Source organism: Anabrus simplex, chromosome 7 (assembly GCF_040414725.1).
Source record: "Anabrus simplex isolate iqAnaSimp1 chromosome 7, ASM4041472v1, whole genome shotgun sequence".
In the NCBI taxonomy this organism is placed as follows: Eukaryota; Metazoa; Arthropoda; class Insecta; order Orthoptera; family Tettigoniidae; genus Anabrus; species Anabrus simplex.
In genome coordinates, this window is record NC_090271.1 from 176,072,799 (window position 1) to 176,089,214 (window position 16,416).

Here is a 16,416-nt window from a genome sequence, read left to right on the forward strand (position 1 = left end):
GTCTTGGTCTCCCTCTATTCCTCTTACCCTCCATAACAAAGTCCATTATTCTCCTAGGTACCCCAACCTATCCTCCTCCATTCATCTCACATGACCCCACCACCGAAGCTGGTTTATGCGCACAACTTCATCCATCGAGTTCATTCAAAACTTAGCCTTTATCTCCTCGTTCCGAGTACCCTCCTGCCATTGTTCTTACCTGTTTGTACCAGCAATCATTCTTGCTACTTTCATATCTGTTACTTCTAACTTAAGAATAAGATATCCTGAGTCCACCCAGCTTTCGCTCCCGTAAAGCAATGTTTGTCTGAAAACAGACCGATGTAAAGATAGTTTCGTCTGGGAGCTGACTTCCTTCTTACAGAACACTGTTGATCGCAACTGAGAGCCACTGCATTAGTTTTACTACACCTTGATTCAATCTCACTTACTATATTACGGTACCATCCTGGGAGAACACACAAAATAAAAACTTTAAATTCTCTACCTGTTCCAGCTTTGTATCACCAATCTGACATTCAGTTCTGTTGAATTTCTTACCTACTGACATCAATTTAGTCTTCAAGAGGCTAATTTTCATACCATACTTATTGCACCTATTTTCAAGTTCCAAGATATTAGACTGCAGGCTTTCGGCACAATCTGCCATTAACACTAAGTTATCAGCATAGGCCAGACTGTGTGCTATATTTTCATCTAATTGAATCCCACCCTGCCACTTTAAAACTTTCAGCAGGTGATCCATGTAAACTACGAACAGCAAAGGTGAAAGATTACAGCCTTGTGTAACTCCTGTAAGTACCCTGAACCAAGAACTCTTTCTATCATCAATTCTCACTGCAGCCCAATTGTCAACATAAATGCCTTTGATTGATTTTAGTAATGTGCCCTTACTTCCATAGTTCCCTGGTATGGCGAACATCTTTTCCCTTGGTACCCTATCATATGCTTTCTCTAGATCTACGAAACATAAACACACTTCAAAATCAAAATCTCTTTATTTGCAAATGAGGCGTCTACCTCGGTGGCAAATGGTACACTAAAATACATTATTGACAAGCACTAAATATTAAATTAACAAGAGAAGAAAATTTTTCCTATAATACAATATTATACAATTTACGCTAACAATGTTTTCTATTAAACACACAGCTCATCCTTAATAAATTTATATTGTTTACAAAATTCTACTTATAATATCTCCTGTACTACTTACAAATATAGTCAACTGATATACAGTATGTGGAATTACTTCAAATGATACTTGTCTATTCCTCTCGTAATATTTTTCACTACCTGGGGCATACTGAAAATCTGATCCTGACAGCCTCTCTGTGGTCTGAAACCACACTGGTTTTCATCCAACTTCCTCTCAACCACTGATTTCACCCTCTCTTCTAAGATGCCAGTGAATACTTTGCCCGGTATACTAATCAATGAGATACCTCGATAATTGTTGCAATCCTTCCTGTTCCCTTGCTTATAGGTAGGTGCTGTTACTGCTTTTGTCCAATCTGAAGGTACCTTACCAATACTCCATGCTAATCTTATTACTCTTTGAAGCCATTCCCTGCCTTCCCACTATACTTCACAATTTCAGGTCTAATTTCATCCGTTCCTGCTGCTTTATGACATTGGAGTTTATTTACCATACTTTACACTTCCTCGAGCGTAATTTCACATCATTTTCTTCCAGGATTATCTCTTTTTACGTTGAGAAGATTTCAAAAATATTCCCTATTATCATCTATTATGAGTTCACCTGACTTACTCAAACCCTGTTCATTTCCTTTTTCCCTCCCTTCCCTTCCTACGAGGAAGGTTTCCCTGCTGCTTGACCTAGCCTTTCCAGGTTATTACCAAAATCTTCCTACGACTTCTTTTTGGATTCAACAACTACTTGTTTCACTCTATTTCTTTAATGTACGTACAATTCCCTGTTTGCATCAGCCCTTGTTTGGAGCCATTTCTGATAAGCCTTCTTTTTACATTTACAAGCTGCTCTCACTTCATTATTCCATCAAGATGTTTGCTTTTTCCCGTCTTTACACACCAAGCTCGATAGCTGCAGTCGCTTAAGTGCGGCCAGTATCCAGTATTCGGGAGATAGTAGGTTCGAACCCCACTGTCGGCAGCCCTGAAAATGGTTTTCCGTTGTTTCCCATTTTCACACCAGGCAAATGCTGGGGCTGTACCTTAATTAAGGCCATGGCCGCTTCCTTCCCACTCCTAGTCCTTTCCCGTCCCATCGTCACCATAAGACCTCTCTGTGTCGGTGCGACGTAAAGCAGCTAGCCGTCTTTACACACAGTCGTTCCTCGGCATTCCTTTGCTGTTTCTACTACAGCATCCCTGTATGCCACCCATTCTCTTTCTATATACTGAACCTGCTTACTGTCCACTGTTCGAAACTTCTCACTAATCATATCCATGTACTTCTGTCTAATTTCCTCGTCCTGGAGTTTTTCTACTCTTAATCGTTTTCAGACAGATTTTACTTTCTCTACCCTAGGTATAGTGATACTTAGTTCACTACAAATCAAATCGTGGTCTGTATCATTGAAAAATCCCTGAAAAACCCGTACATTCCTAACAGACTTCCTGAATTCGAAGTCGGTTAAGATTTTGTCTATTATGGATCTGGTACCCCTAGCCTCCCATGCGTAGCGGTGAATTCGTAACTGCTAAACCCATGCTAGCACAGAATTCCAGCAAACGTTCCCCATTCCCATTAGCTTCCATATCTTCCCCACATTTACCAATCACCCTTTCATATCCTTCATTTCTGTTTCCAACTCTCGCATTGAAATAACTCATTAGCACTATCCTATCCTCGCTGTTCACCCTGACTACGATGTCACTCAATGCTTCATAAAACTTGTCAATTTCATCCACATCTGCACTCTCACATGGTGAATACACTGAGAAAATTCTCGTCCTAATTTCTCCAACTGCCAAATCTACCCACATCATTTGCTTATTTGCGTGCCTAACAGAAACTATGTCGCGTGCAATAGTATTCCTGATAAACAGTCGCACCTTATACTCTCCCCTTCCCTTTTTAACACCCGTCAAGTAAACTTTATAATCTCCTATCTCTTCCTCGTTTTCTCCCCTTTCGTGAATATCACTTACTCCTAGGAAATCCAAATACATCTTCTCTGCTGACTGAGCCAGTTCTACATTCTTTCTTCCATAAGCCCCATTAATACGAGGGTTGGGGCAAAAGTCATGGCAACTCTTTTTTTTTGTTGAAGATACCATCCGGTTGGAAAATGTGACATGTACAGACGAAAGGACAAGGTGTTAACTACATGTGTGGACAATGAATAGCACTGAAATATCGTAACACACTAATTTATTACGGTAGTATACAGGGCAATATGGCCTTTCTGGTGCAAAAGAATGACAACACAGTACACAAAAAAGTTGACATGACAAACCTGGGCCTAAAGACCTTCAAAGTAGTCCCCTGCTACTGACACCATATGCTGCCAATGAAGTGGGAGACGCTGAATATCATCTGCCTCAGCATTTTCCGCACCATGTGTGAATTGGGTCACTCTGCTTTATGTGGTTTTGCATTGTCGTGCAAGATTCTTGCACTGTCCACAAGATCCGGACGTTTCTTCCGAACGCCACGTCCGTACCTGTCGCACCAGGAAGTCCCTGTAGTACTGTGCGGTCACTGTTCTGCCATGTGGAACAAAGTGGCAAACAGTGACATCCCTGATGTCATACGCAACAGTCACCATAAATTTGACTGGGGAAGGATTCCGACGGACCTTCTGCCTTCTTGGTGATCCAGCATGTCGCCACTCTGCTGACTGACATTTCAGTTCTGGTTCGTATGCCCTGGCCCAAAATTCATCGATGGCGATTATTCGTGACAAGAATTGATCACCCTCCTGTTGCCAGCGTGCAGGGTGTTCGGAGCATATTGCATAGCGCACCCTTTTATGAACTTCTGTCAGTGCATGCGGTACCCACCGCGATGCGATTTTGCGCAGTTGCAGCTCATTACGCAATATCCTGTGGACGGTGCGTTAGATGCCACTTGCCTTCCCTACCTCCGGTAGCGTCCATCGTCTATCTTCATCCAGGAGCTGCTCAATGACAGCACGTGCCAAGTCGGTGCGCACACTGACAGGTCGTCCCGAACGTTGCTCATCACTGGTTGACATACGTCCTTGCTGAAACTTTCCTACCCAGCGTGCTACTGTACGGTATGGTAGGGCATTATTCCCCAAGGGCGTCCACTAATTCACTGTGACATTCCATTGCATTTCTCCCTCGGAGAACGGCTATTTTGATGTAAGCGCGCTGCTCAACACGGGTTACTTCCATCTCGCACGACACTCACCAGCTGACTGATTTCTCAGCCCTCGCTGCGCTACTACAAGCTATCACAGAGCCATCTGTTGTTCTGCATGTACACTATGCCTGCAGAACTTCCACACGACACATATACGTTTTTGATCCGTTCACATATCTACAAGAAGAAAAAAATGGTTGCCATGACTTTTGCCTCAATCCTTGTATTGATAACTACCCATCGAATTCCATTTTGTTCGCCAAGTTATTTCCAAGGAGTCCCTCGCCTGTCAAATGAGAGTGGAACTCCATTACTACCATAGGTCCGAGGCTTGCTTAAAATGTTCTGAGCACGGTAAATTCATGAAGTAGGATGCTACCCTACTTGCACATAGTCCAGGTGAGCGAAGAATTTGAAGTGGTTTGCTTCGGCCCGGACCGTGGCTTATATTCCGTAAGGCCAAGGTTACTCGCCGTGTCATGAGGAAAATGTGGTTTCCTTCTCGCTTGTTATCTCTTGAATGCCTTGATGGAATTTGTTGAGATTGACATATGTTTGCCTTCAGAACACTAGCTACACGACGACGTATGTCTCATTTCTGTATCTTCATTGGTTAAAATGTTAGTAAATGTTTATTCTAGTACATTCGAGAGAAAGGTATACAACATGTGGCACTGACGTCACCCGCAGGTTCATCGCTCGTGACGTGTCCTACTTGCCACGAGGAACTTCGTATCGAGCTCACATAAGATGTCGGGCACATGAACGCATTACTGCCGTCCTTTTCCAAATATTTCGGCAACTTTAAATAAAGGTACCTGCCTAAAACAGTTTTTGGTGCAATATATATACACACACACAGTGCACACATACTGCCGGCCAAACGTTTCCAGACAAGGATTGAACTGTTAAAGAATTGACTCAAATTAAAAGAAAACGACATACCTATGCAAGGAATAGACAAATATATATTTTACAATTAAACTACATTTTACATTACATCTGAGCAAGAAATAGCCAATATATACACATTTACTTGCACAGATCACCAGAACACATCATACTCTTTTCTCATCAAAGAAACCCTGCTTTGCTGCAAGTATACTTTTAACTATTCTCAGCATTCTCAGAACAAGTTTTTCTAACACTGATGCAGATATACTTTTCCAGGCATTCTGCAAGATGTCCCACAGCTTTCCCGATGAAGGAGGACACTCTTTTCGGACTTGCCGATCCAACTCTTCCCACAACCGCTCAATTAGATTTTAGTCCGGGGATTTGGGGGGGGGGGGGCGGCGGCATTCCATTAACACGTTAAGTGCCAAGCAACTCCATTTGGGTACGTAAGACTAATCAAGTTTTTAAACTTCACGTCCACATATGGGGTCGTACATTCTTTTGAAATTGAATACAGTGTGAACCCATTTGGATGCGCAGTAAGTGTGTGTTTCAAAGCTGTATAATAAAGTCTTTTCCTGTGATCTGTTGGGCGTCTTTTTAAGTATGTGCGTAGTCCACCTTTCACTCATCAATTCCTGCTTTTGGCACGACCCCAGATGGGTATGTCAAGAGTACTTTGTAGGGAGACAAATTCATTGTCTGTCTACTTCAGTTATGCAGTGCTGTGAGTTTCCTTTTGCATGAGTTACTTTGTTAGTTTGTTCATTACTATCTTTAAGTCATTGTGAGTAGGCTAAATCAGGCAGTAAAAGACTTAGTGCAGATGGTCCGGGTGATATATTGAACAAATTTGGACAGTGATGTTGAAGATGAAGTATTGTGATGAAGTATATAGTTACAGTGATTTTGAACACAGAATGGAGCAAATAGCGATCTTGCACGTTCATCCACATTGATGAATTACAATCTTCAGCATGCACTTCCCCACTGTACTCAGGGTTTCCAAGCCACCTGTTGCAACACTTTTGACCGACTTCAACTGTCTTCAGTGATTCAGTGGTTTCCCATGTTGCACAATCATCACTGCTAGGTTCTCTTACCCAAATTGAAAGTTACACAAACATAATTACAACAGCCTCCGTGGCTCAGGTGGCAGCGCATCGCCCTCTCACCGCTGGATTCTGTTGTAAAATCCCGGTCACCCCATGGGAGATTTGTGCTGGACAAAGCGGAGGCGGTACTCTGGTTTGCCCCGTCATTTTTTCACTCCAGTAACACTCTCCAGTATCATTTCATTTCATCTGTCAGTCATTAACCATTGCCCTAGAGGAATGCGACAGGCCTCGGCAGTCGGCACAATTATCATCCTCGCCGCAAGATGGGGGCTTCATTCATTCCATCCCTGGCCCGGTCACTGACTGGAAAACATGTTGTAGGTTTTCATTTTCACAGACATATGTATATACATATTCAGTATTCCCCAACTATAAATTCTTCTTATAATACTAGCAGTTTCCCCGCTGGCTCTGCCCGCAATGTACAATGTATGGTGTTGTTCGTTACTATCCTTACGGATGTATTTGCAAAGTTCCGACTTAATGAAATAAAGTACATGATCTGCTGTGGTAATAGAATGTAATATTGTGTCAAGAAAACACTTGAAAATACATTACACAAAGAAATTGAATTAAACGTTCCTTGGAACAACACTACGCGCCGAACTATTAAAAAGTCCTTCAGAGTTCTTCGTCATGGAGACAAAATAATGTACTCATAACTATTCTCATAATCTACCAATGTAAGTAGTTATTACCTCAAAAGAAAGTGCTTGATCCACTGAGCGTTTTTAGACCAAAACGAACTGCGTACCTGAATTAGAACAAAAGTTATGATGGGTTCAATGAGAAAAAATGTTGAAGAAATGAGACGTCAAATTTAATGTGCACTCATAACTTTGCTCAGAATGAACCAATTTGAATAGTGAAGAGCTGAAATGAAAGAACCTGATCCACTGAGTGTTCTTAGGCCAAAACGAACTCCGTACCTCAATTGTTACTTCAAAGATACAAAAAATTGAAAAAATGAAATAATTTGAGGAAGGTGGAAGTTAAGTGATTTATAGTACCTGATGACAAATTTGTGCATGAATACCTTTAAGTTAAAACAAAAATGAAGGAAATCGACCGGATAGAATGGCCGGACTGACTGACTTTAGTTTTCATAAATTGTTTTAATATATAGATTATATTTTTACATCCTAATTACCAAATTCACATGATTTTTACTACTTTATACAACAAAATTTTATGCGAAAATTCCCTAACCTGAAATCGGGAGATCGTAATTTACAAACATTTCCTAATAAAAAATCGGTGATTGTACTTTTGTATGGCTCCAGCATGAATAAGTTAACACGTCTCTCATAATCAATGACATATAATGCGTCCCTACAAAGGAACAGGTAAGTATAGCCGAGCGTCGGGACATGAACTACTGTATAAGTGCGACCCCATATGGGGGTATGTGTACATGTACAATTCGTAATGACCAATACGACCCCATGCGGGGTTGCAATATTTGACGTAATGTATCAGAAATATACCCGCATTTCAGCCATTACTTGCTTGGTTAGGCCTGTGAACGTTTTGGCGCTAGGGAGTAACTCGATGTTATTAGCCTATGGCACTAGAGGGAAATCCCCTGAATTTTGGTATGGCACTCAATGTGTTAAAAACAGTTCCCCAGAGCTTTGTTTGTTTTGCAGATAATTCATGCAATAGCGAGACGTGTGTCTGGGGTCATTGTCTTGTTGGAGGATAAACCCACGCTGCTGTCCAGACGGAAGAGCATAGCGAAATAGGATGGAATGGTAGCCGTTTTTGTCCAGTGTTCCTAGAATTCGGTGCAGTCTACCAACTCCACTGAATGTGAAACAACCTCAAACCATCACAGAGCCCCCTCCATGTACCACTGTAGGTGTTGTACTGTAGGATGCATTTTTTCCCAATGCTGAACGTCGAACACAAACTCGTTGCCGTTACCTGAAAAACCTTCAAAACTTGGTTACAGTAATATATTCTGTCATTAAACATATTCATGCAGGTACGTGTTTTGTCCTGAAATGTTTGGCCGGCAGTGTGTATATATGTGCATACACACACAATTACACGGATAAATGCCCTTCACTGTCTATGTATCAACACAACTTACAGATTCTCACCATTGGCACTTGTTATATCACACTGATACTAGACCTTTATAATTCTGCATTCACTGATTCTAACACTTGGTTTAACAGTACCCGGTACTTTCATTTGAGCAACACACGCTTGTTGTTCCAGATTACAGATTATGGAAAGTCTGAAACACAGTACCCCATAGCTTTCACCAACATATAAGACACCAAGCTGCCACAAGTGATATAATGCCAAGTGCTGAAGCATTCCACAGTTTGAATTGTAACGGTTCAAATCCCGTTACAAGGTGATGTCTGTATTTTTATTTTTATTATTATTATTATTATTATTATTATTATTAATATTATTATTGTGTCTGTACTATTATTATTTTATCTGTGAGATTAATATTATTGCATTATCATTATTATTCAATTCAATTCTGCAATGCTTGTCGCTTGCGTGATTGTAGTTAAATGTATGCATATATACGTGTGTGTAGTTTAACACTAAAGACATGTACAGTGGAAATTGCTGTATATCAGATGTGGATGTGGCATTGCTACATTGTGCAATACTGCTGGAGTAACTGCAGAGTCATCGCTACGTCATCGTGAGCATTTAGCGATGCGCTCGCAGTCTTAGACTTACCTAGGGAGCCCCGGGCTATTTGACCATTGTATGTAATATCTGTTGCGAAGTGGGAGTAGATTATTGTTATTTCTGGAGATTACGTAGGTGCGTCAACGCCTATATAAGGTGGCTGTATCTTGTAGCGTCAGTCATTATTCAGTTGGAATGAGAGGCGACAGTTGGTCGGAGTGTGAACGAAATGCAGATGCCTCTGTCGGTCATTAAGTCAACGGGAGTCTACGGGAAGGAGAGGACTCAGTGATTCATTACTCATTGGTCACTGAGAGAATGAGGCTACAGTTGGTCGGTCTCTTAGTTGAAGATACGGACGGGAAGGCTTACCACGAAGTCAAAGAAGGATAGACTTACTAAGTAGTCATCAGGATGCAGAAGAAGCAGTCACGTGGATACGTCACCAAATTAGGCTTGACACATCTACAGTAAACACCAGATCTAAGGAATACATCGTAATTACACTCAAAGTGTTGAAGGTAGAATTAAGTGAATCAGTGAGGGATATATTTCGTATAAAATTGTTAAATGCCCTGTCAAGAAGAATTCAAATTCATGCCTAATTTCTTTCAGTTGCAATGTCATAATTTCATATTCTCATCTCTTTTATCGCAACAAGACTTACTATTTTTTATATACAATTTCAAGAATATATTTTGTTCTATCAAATTAATCTTTCGTTTCATTTATACAGTAAAATTTCTGAACCTCAAATTTAATGGGGAAACCGAACGCCAATCTCCTTTTCCCAGAACTTATATGGTATGTTGTCACAGGTAAGCTTATTACCCCACACCCTAGAGATAGTCAAGAGTCTCATTCTGTTATTGCTGCACATTTCAAATAACATATGTGTAAGTAAGCAGGTAAGAAGTAAGTGTGAGTACAAGGTTCGACGATTGTGTATTTTATTTAATGAATATTAATTTTCATAATTTTCAATTTAAATGCAGTTTTATATGTTTGTAAATTCTGTAAAGGAGTTAGGAACTTCTCAGTATGTCAGTACCACACTTCACGTTCCACCAAAATTTCAAGGTAATCACGTTCCACAAATAAGTCAAGTACATTCCACAAAAATGTCATGTCAAATACTCCATTGTTTTCTCACATTGCTAAATAGACCGTAGCTTCCCCCTACTCCCACACGATACGTCTAGATTGGTCCTGCTTGCCATCCAATCACGAGTGGAAGATCCTCTTGCCATTCCAAGACCACACCTCGAACCTCTTCCTGGTCGCAAGACAATAACAAGGCCACGTCGTCAGATTCTGGGATGTCCACATGACCTTCTGAGTTGTAAATAGCACTGTTTTCCCATCCGCTTGTACAAAACAAATTACTCATATCACATATGAAGACCTTCCAGCTTAAAATATTAAGAATAAATATACAATTGAAATAATATTAATACAAATCACTCACTCACTTCTTAGGTTTCTGACTGATGTGAAGTTCCCGTGCCAATCTCACAATCCTCTTCCATCGTGTTCGATCTTGAGTCTGCTCTTCCCAGTTATCTTTTTGGAGGGTCTGGCATACCTTTTTGATCTTCTTTCAGGTGCTTCAGGGTCTTCCTGAAGGTCTTTTCCCATTAAGAGATCCCTTGTATAGATCTACTGGTGCTCTGTTATCCTGCATCCTCAGTACGTGTCCAGCCCAGTGCAGTCTGTTGGATTTTATCACACCCATTACAGTGTGTTGTTGAGAGAGGGTGTAAATCTCATAATTAGATCTTTTCTGCCAGCAATGAGAGGTAGAATCGAACCATGGACCAAATAATTTTGTATAAAGTTTATTCTCAAAGACTTGCAACTGTTGCTGCTCTTTCTTGGTTATACTCCATGTCTCGGAACCATACAGAAGTACTGGTCGAATGATTGTATTGTAGATAATCAGTTTTTCATTCCTTGTTAAAAACTTGGAGCCTAATATAGGGCTCGTAGAGTAAAATGCCTTATTTGCATTCTTAATTCTAGCTTGGTGTTCCTGTTGCCTTTGATTTTGCTCATCGATTAATTCACCAAGGAATTTAAACTCCTCTACTCTTTTAAATATATATTTCCCGATCTTCAAAGGCAATCTGTCAACCTCCTCATGATTCGATCTCTGTACAACCCTCCTTTATGAATTGGGACAATAAGTGATCCCTGCCGTTCTTTTGGAATAACTTCATCGTGCCATATCATTAGAATGATCTTATATAACATGTATTTATGTAATTTTTCTCCACTGTATTTAATAAGCTCAGCAGGAATGTTGTCACTACCTGATGTTTATTGTTTTTTAAATGTATAATACTTTGTAATACCTCTTGATATGGTTGCTCTGATTTTTGTACTTCTGATGGGGAACTAGATGGTTTATCAATACAGGTTTCTAGATCATCACATTTCAGCAAGGAATCGAAGTATTGCTTACAGTAATTTAATAATTTGTCCTGATCAGCAATTAAATTTTCAGACTTGTCTCTCATAATACTTGATCGTGGTTGAAATCCTTTTTTTTGTTGACAGTTCCATACATCTTGCGGATGATCCTGTTTCTGTAGTCATCTTGGATTGATTCTATTTGTTGTCTCAGGTAGACTTTTTTCTTTCTACGAATTTATTTAGGCTACTACATTCTTTCTGTTTTTCTCTGTATAGTTCCTCAACATCTACATTCTTATTAGACTGCAGCCACTTATTATGCCATATTGCCACTTCATTAACTGCATCTTGACATGCCGCATTGAACCATTTCTTTTTGAAGTCAAATAAATAATAAAGTTTAATTATTCCACCTATTCTTTTTCTTACTAACACCTTTTGATATCACTTTCATTGCTACAGTTGTCATGATTTGTTTCGCGTTATTCCACGTTCGTTCACAAACTTCGTCATTTATTTCATCAATGTCTTCTGTAGGATCTCCTCCCAGAATATCAAATCTGTTTGCATTTTCCACATTATACTTTAATATTTCATCCTCTTGCTTCAGTTTCTCCATGTCAACTTTGCACCTTTCCTCAGTCTGTGACTTACAAGAGGTCTTCAATTTAATTTTGACAGAAGCAATTATCATATTGTGATCAGATCCTATCTCAGCTCCTCTGTAAGCTCTGATATCCGTTATGGATCTTCTATGCCTGTTATCAATTAGTACATGATCTATCTGATTGGCAGTCTTACTGTCAGACGAATACCATGTTTCCTTATGTATTTGTTTTTGTGGGAAAGTGGTACTCTGCACATTCATGTTTGTGGATGTAGCGAAATTGATTAGTCTAATGGCATTATCATTGCTTTCACCATGCAGACTTTCCCTTCCTATCAATACAAATAATAACGTTAATAATATCTCTTATTTGTGAATACTTTGCAAGGGTTGTGATACAACTACTATAAAAAACGCATTCCTATTAAATGAAGGGAGAAGCGTGCCACCCCCCCCCCCCCCCCTCCCCAGCTGTGTACTTACGGTATTCATCTTACCGTAGTACACATCCTTACGGAGTGCGTGGATCTGTCTGATCTGCACCATAGTCTAAAATTTTCGAGTACAATGTACCTCATTCTAAGAGATGACGAGCAGTCAGTAGACCTCATTATCTGTTTTATGCAGGATGGTAGCCCGTTTTATGGTGTATGAAAGTTGATTTTTTATTTGTTGTTAATTTTATTGTTAACTGCCTTTTTATTTTATTCTATTGACTCAGTTTTAGTGTGTTTTGGTGTATTTTTATTATGTTTTTAAACTTTAATGATTTCACTTCAAAGCAATACCTTACTTAGTTCATATAAATAAATTTTCATCTATTTTTAAACAATTTTATAAGAAAATAAGGGGTAGTGAATTAGGTCCACTAATTATTTTAAATTCATAATCATTTTCTCTATCATCATCCTTTAACAATTACAGATAGGATAAAGGTTTCCACCTGTTCAATACAGTAAAATAGTGAGATTATTAAAATATCACATATTTATTATTTGTCATTTTGGGGCTGGTTTCGGCACCTTCCTGTGCCATCGTCAGCCTAGGAAATTGTTGCAAGGCTATTTTAAGTAGCTACACGAAACACTTGTACCAGTGTGAGAACATGAACAGAGCATTCTAAACTAAGTTGTAAATTTTTATAATTATGTATGTTACTAAAAATCTGTGTAATTAAAATACAGAGACTAGATTAATCCTTATGGGATAATAGACACGTCATAAAACCCTGGGTGTTACAATTAGTTTTATAATAGTTACAACAAATCAATAATGCAAAGAGCTTTAAAATTTAATAATGTATATAAATGTTTTATGACGTGTCTATTATCCCATAAGGATTAATCTAGTCTCTGTATTTTAATTACACAGATTTTAAGTAACATTCATAATTATAAAAATGTACAACCATTATATTGGTATTATAAATTTACTCATTCGGGACAAATATTTTAAATTCCCTTTGGGAATCAACATCTGTATTATATAAGTGGTATGTTCCGAGCTGTCAGCGGAGAGATGGTGTGGAATGACATTAGTAGACGAATAAGTTTGAATGGCGATTTCAATGCCAGAGGTGGTAAATATCACCAATTATGGGGCAATGTGATGGGAAAACATGGACTTGGCAACTATAATGCCAATGCTATACTGCTCCTTGGTTTATGTGCTGATCACGAACTCTTTATTACTAATACTCACTTCCGCCTGCCTTATCGCTACAAGACCACTTGGATGCATACTCGCTCAAAGCACTGGCACATCCTGGAATATATCATCACCAGGCAATGTGATAAAAAATATGTCCTTGTTACACGGACTGCAAGATATATCGATGACTGCTGGACAGATCATAAGCTCCTTTTTTGCCAATTGAGAATCTCAATCTGTCGCAAACCAAAAAGATCCATCCACAACTTGCCCACAAAGAAATTTGATACTTCTAAACTTCAAATTGAATCCATTGCTACAGTTTACAAAAATGCAATCTCAAACAAATTGCCTAGTCATCCAGTCAGCAGTGATAGAAAAAATCAGGAGTGGGCCACGCTTCAGGAGGTCATCGCTCAGCTGAGGAAACAATTGGTTTTGTGACTGGTTTGATGAAAATAAGGAAGAAATTAAATGCCTGATCAATGCCAGTCGGGAAGCCCATCTATCCTGTCTTCATGATCAGTCTTCCAATGTGAAGAAATCACATTTCTTGGAACTTTCAGGAAAATGTCAGGCACAAATTAGGGAAATCGAGAATAACCGGTGGCAACAAAAAGCTGAAAAACTGCAAAGAATATCTGATGCCTGTGACCTGCAAAACTTCTATGCTGGCATAAATGAGATATATGGTCCAATTCGATCTTTATCGGGGTCATTTAAGACTGCTGACAACTTCATCATTTTAAGTGATAATGGAGAAATTTTAGAGCGTTGGAAGGAACATTTCTCTGGGCTTGTAAATCTTGTCTCCCGTGTCGCTGAGGATCTTCTTCGTAATGTCCCTCAGCAGCCCCACTACCCATGGATGGCAATTCTACCCACATTGAGACTTTACCAAAACACTCAATCAACTAAAACCAAGAAAGGCTCCTAGTCCTGATAACATCCCTGTGGAACTAATACAAAATGGAGGTATACCCTGGAAGACTATACTTTTCACACACATCTTCTTGATTTGGGAAAATCAAAAGGTACCTGACGACTTGAAGAATGCTACTATCATCACTATCTTCAAGAAAGCCGATCATAGCGTATGTGGGATCTACCGTGGTATATTGCTTTTGTCAATTGCAGGTAAAATTCTAGCAAGAATTTTATTAAACTGGCTCCAAGTTATCTCAGAGAGGATTTTGCCTGAGTCTCAATGTGGTTTCTTAACCTCCAGAGGCACAACAGATATGATCTTCTGTGCTAGACAACTCCAGGAAAAAAAAAAAAGCAGAGAGCAACAACAGCGTCTGTATTTAGTTTTCTATGATCTGGAAAAAGCCTTTGATTCAGTACCAAGATCTGCTATGTGGAAAGTATTGAGACATTTTGGTTGTCCTGAAAGATATGTAGAATTGGTTCGAGCTCTTCATGATGGCATGTCTTGACAGGTTCTTTATGGTAACACAGTATCAGATTCGTTCCCAATCACTCATGGATTGAAACAAGGCTGTGTGCTTGCTCCTATAACTCTTTGTACTGTACATGGCTGCCGTGCAACATGAATCATCTGCAAACAATTTAGGCATGGAGATTAAATTTCATTTTGATGGAGGTCTTTTCAATCTTACAAGACTTTGCTCACAAAGATGTACTCTGGTTATCCCGGTGACAGACTGCAGTATGCCGATGACACCGCATCTCCTGCTCTAACACCTGCAGAACTACAATAGTCAGTCGACTGCTTTAAAACTGTATGTGATCGCTTTGGTCTTGCCATTAATGAGGAAAAAACGAAGGAACTTGCACAACCAGTCCCAGGATTAACTCTTCCTGACTTCAGTATCTCCATCTTAGACACAACACTGGTACAAGTTGATAATTTTTCATATCTTGGAAGCTTCTTGTCTAAACGGTGTACCTGTGAACAAGATGTTGATAAAGGAATTGGGGCTGCTCATGCAGCATTTGGATGGTTAATGCACAGAATCTTCATAAATAATGACCTAAAACTGCATACCAAATTCATGGTGTACAAAGCTGTTGTCATTTCCACTCTGCTGTATGGCTGTGAATCTTGGACACTCTATTGCCGTGTTATCAAAAAACTTGAGTGCTTCCACCAACAGAAAATGAGATGCATCTTGAATATTAAGTGGGAGGACTACATGACCAACACGGCAGTTCTTGACAGAGCGCAGTTAAATAGCATTCAGGCAACAGTCATCGCTCATCAACTGAGATGGTTAGGCCATGTTCACCACATGTGTGATACCAGGGTTCCCTGCCAAATTCTTCATGGTGAACTTTGCTCTGGCATTAAACCTCATGGAGTCCCTCTTAAGTGTTTTGTGGACCAGCTGAAACATATCATGTAGGCAACTGGTATAAATATATAGACATGGGAAGAATGTGCTGTGGACCGTTCAGTGTGGCGGAACACTACATCCACCGCTGTCAACTTGTTTGAAAGAGAACACCGTAGACATCAAGAGGCCAAGCGACAAGCAAGAAAACTCCATCAGTTACAACTCCGCCCTCCTGCATCCGTTCAGTGTGATTTGTGTGGGCGTATGTTTTACGCCACGATTGGTCTGTTTAGTCATCGCAAACACATCCATAAACTGAGTTGATCTAATCAATCTATATATATATAAAATAAGAGTTTTGTCTGTACATTGCTCAGAATTGAAAAAGGATGGTATTTCTGAATCAGTCGTGTTCACAGTAACAAGGAAATGCACTTTTTAATTTTCCGT

General features: G+C 39.6%; 1 protein-coding gene across 1 annotated transcript in view; it reads left to right on the forward strand.

Annotated features, from left to right (window-relative positions):
* The window catches only part of Prim2 (DNA primase subunit 2), a 127,724-nt gene that overhangs the window by 879 nt on the left and 110,429 nt on the right, over positions 1–16,416 (forward strand). The window lies entirely within an intron of this gene.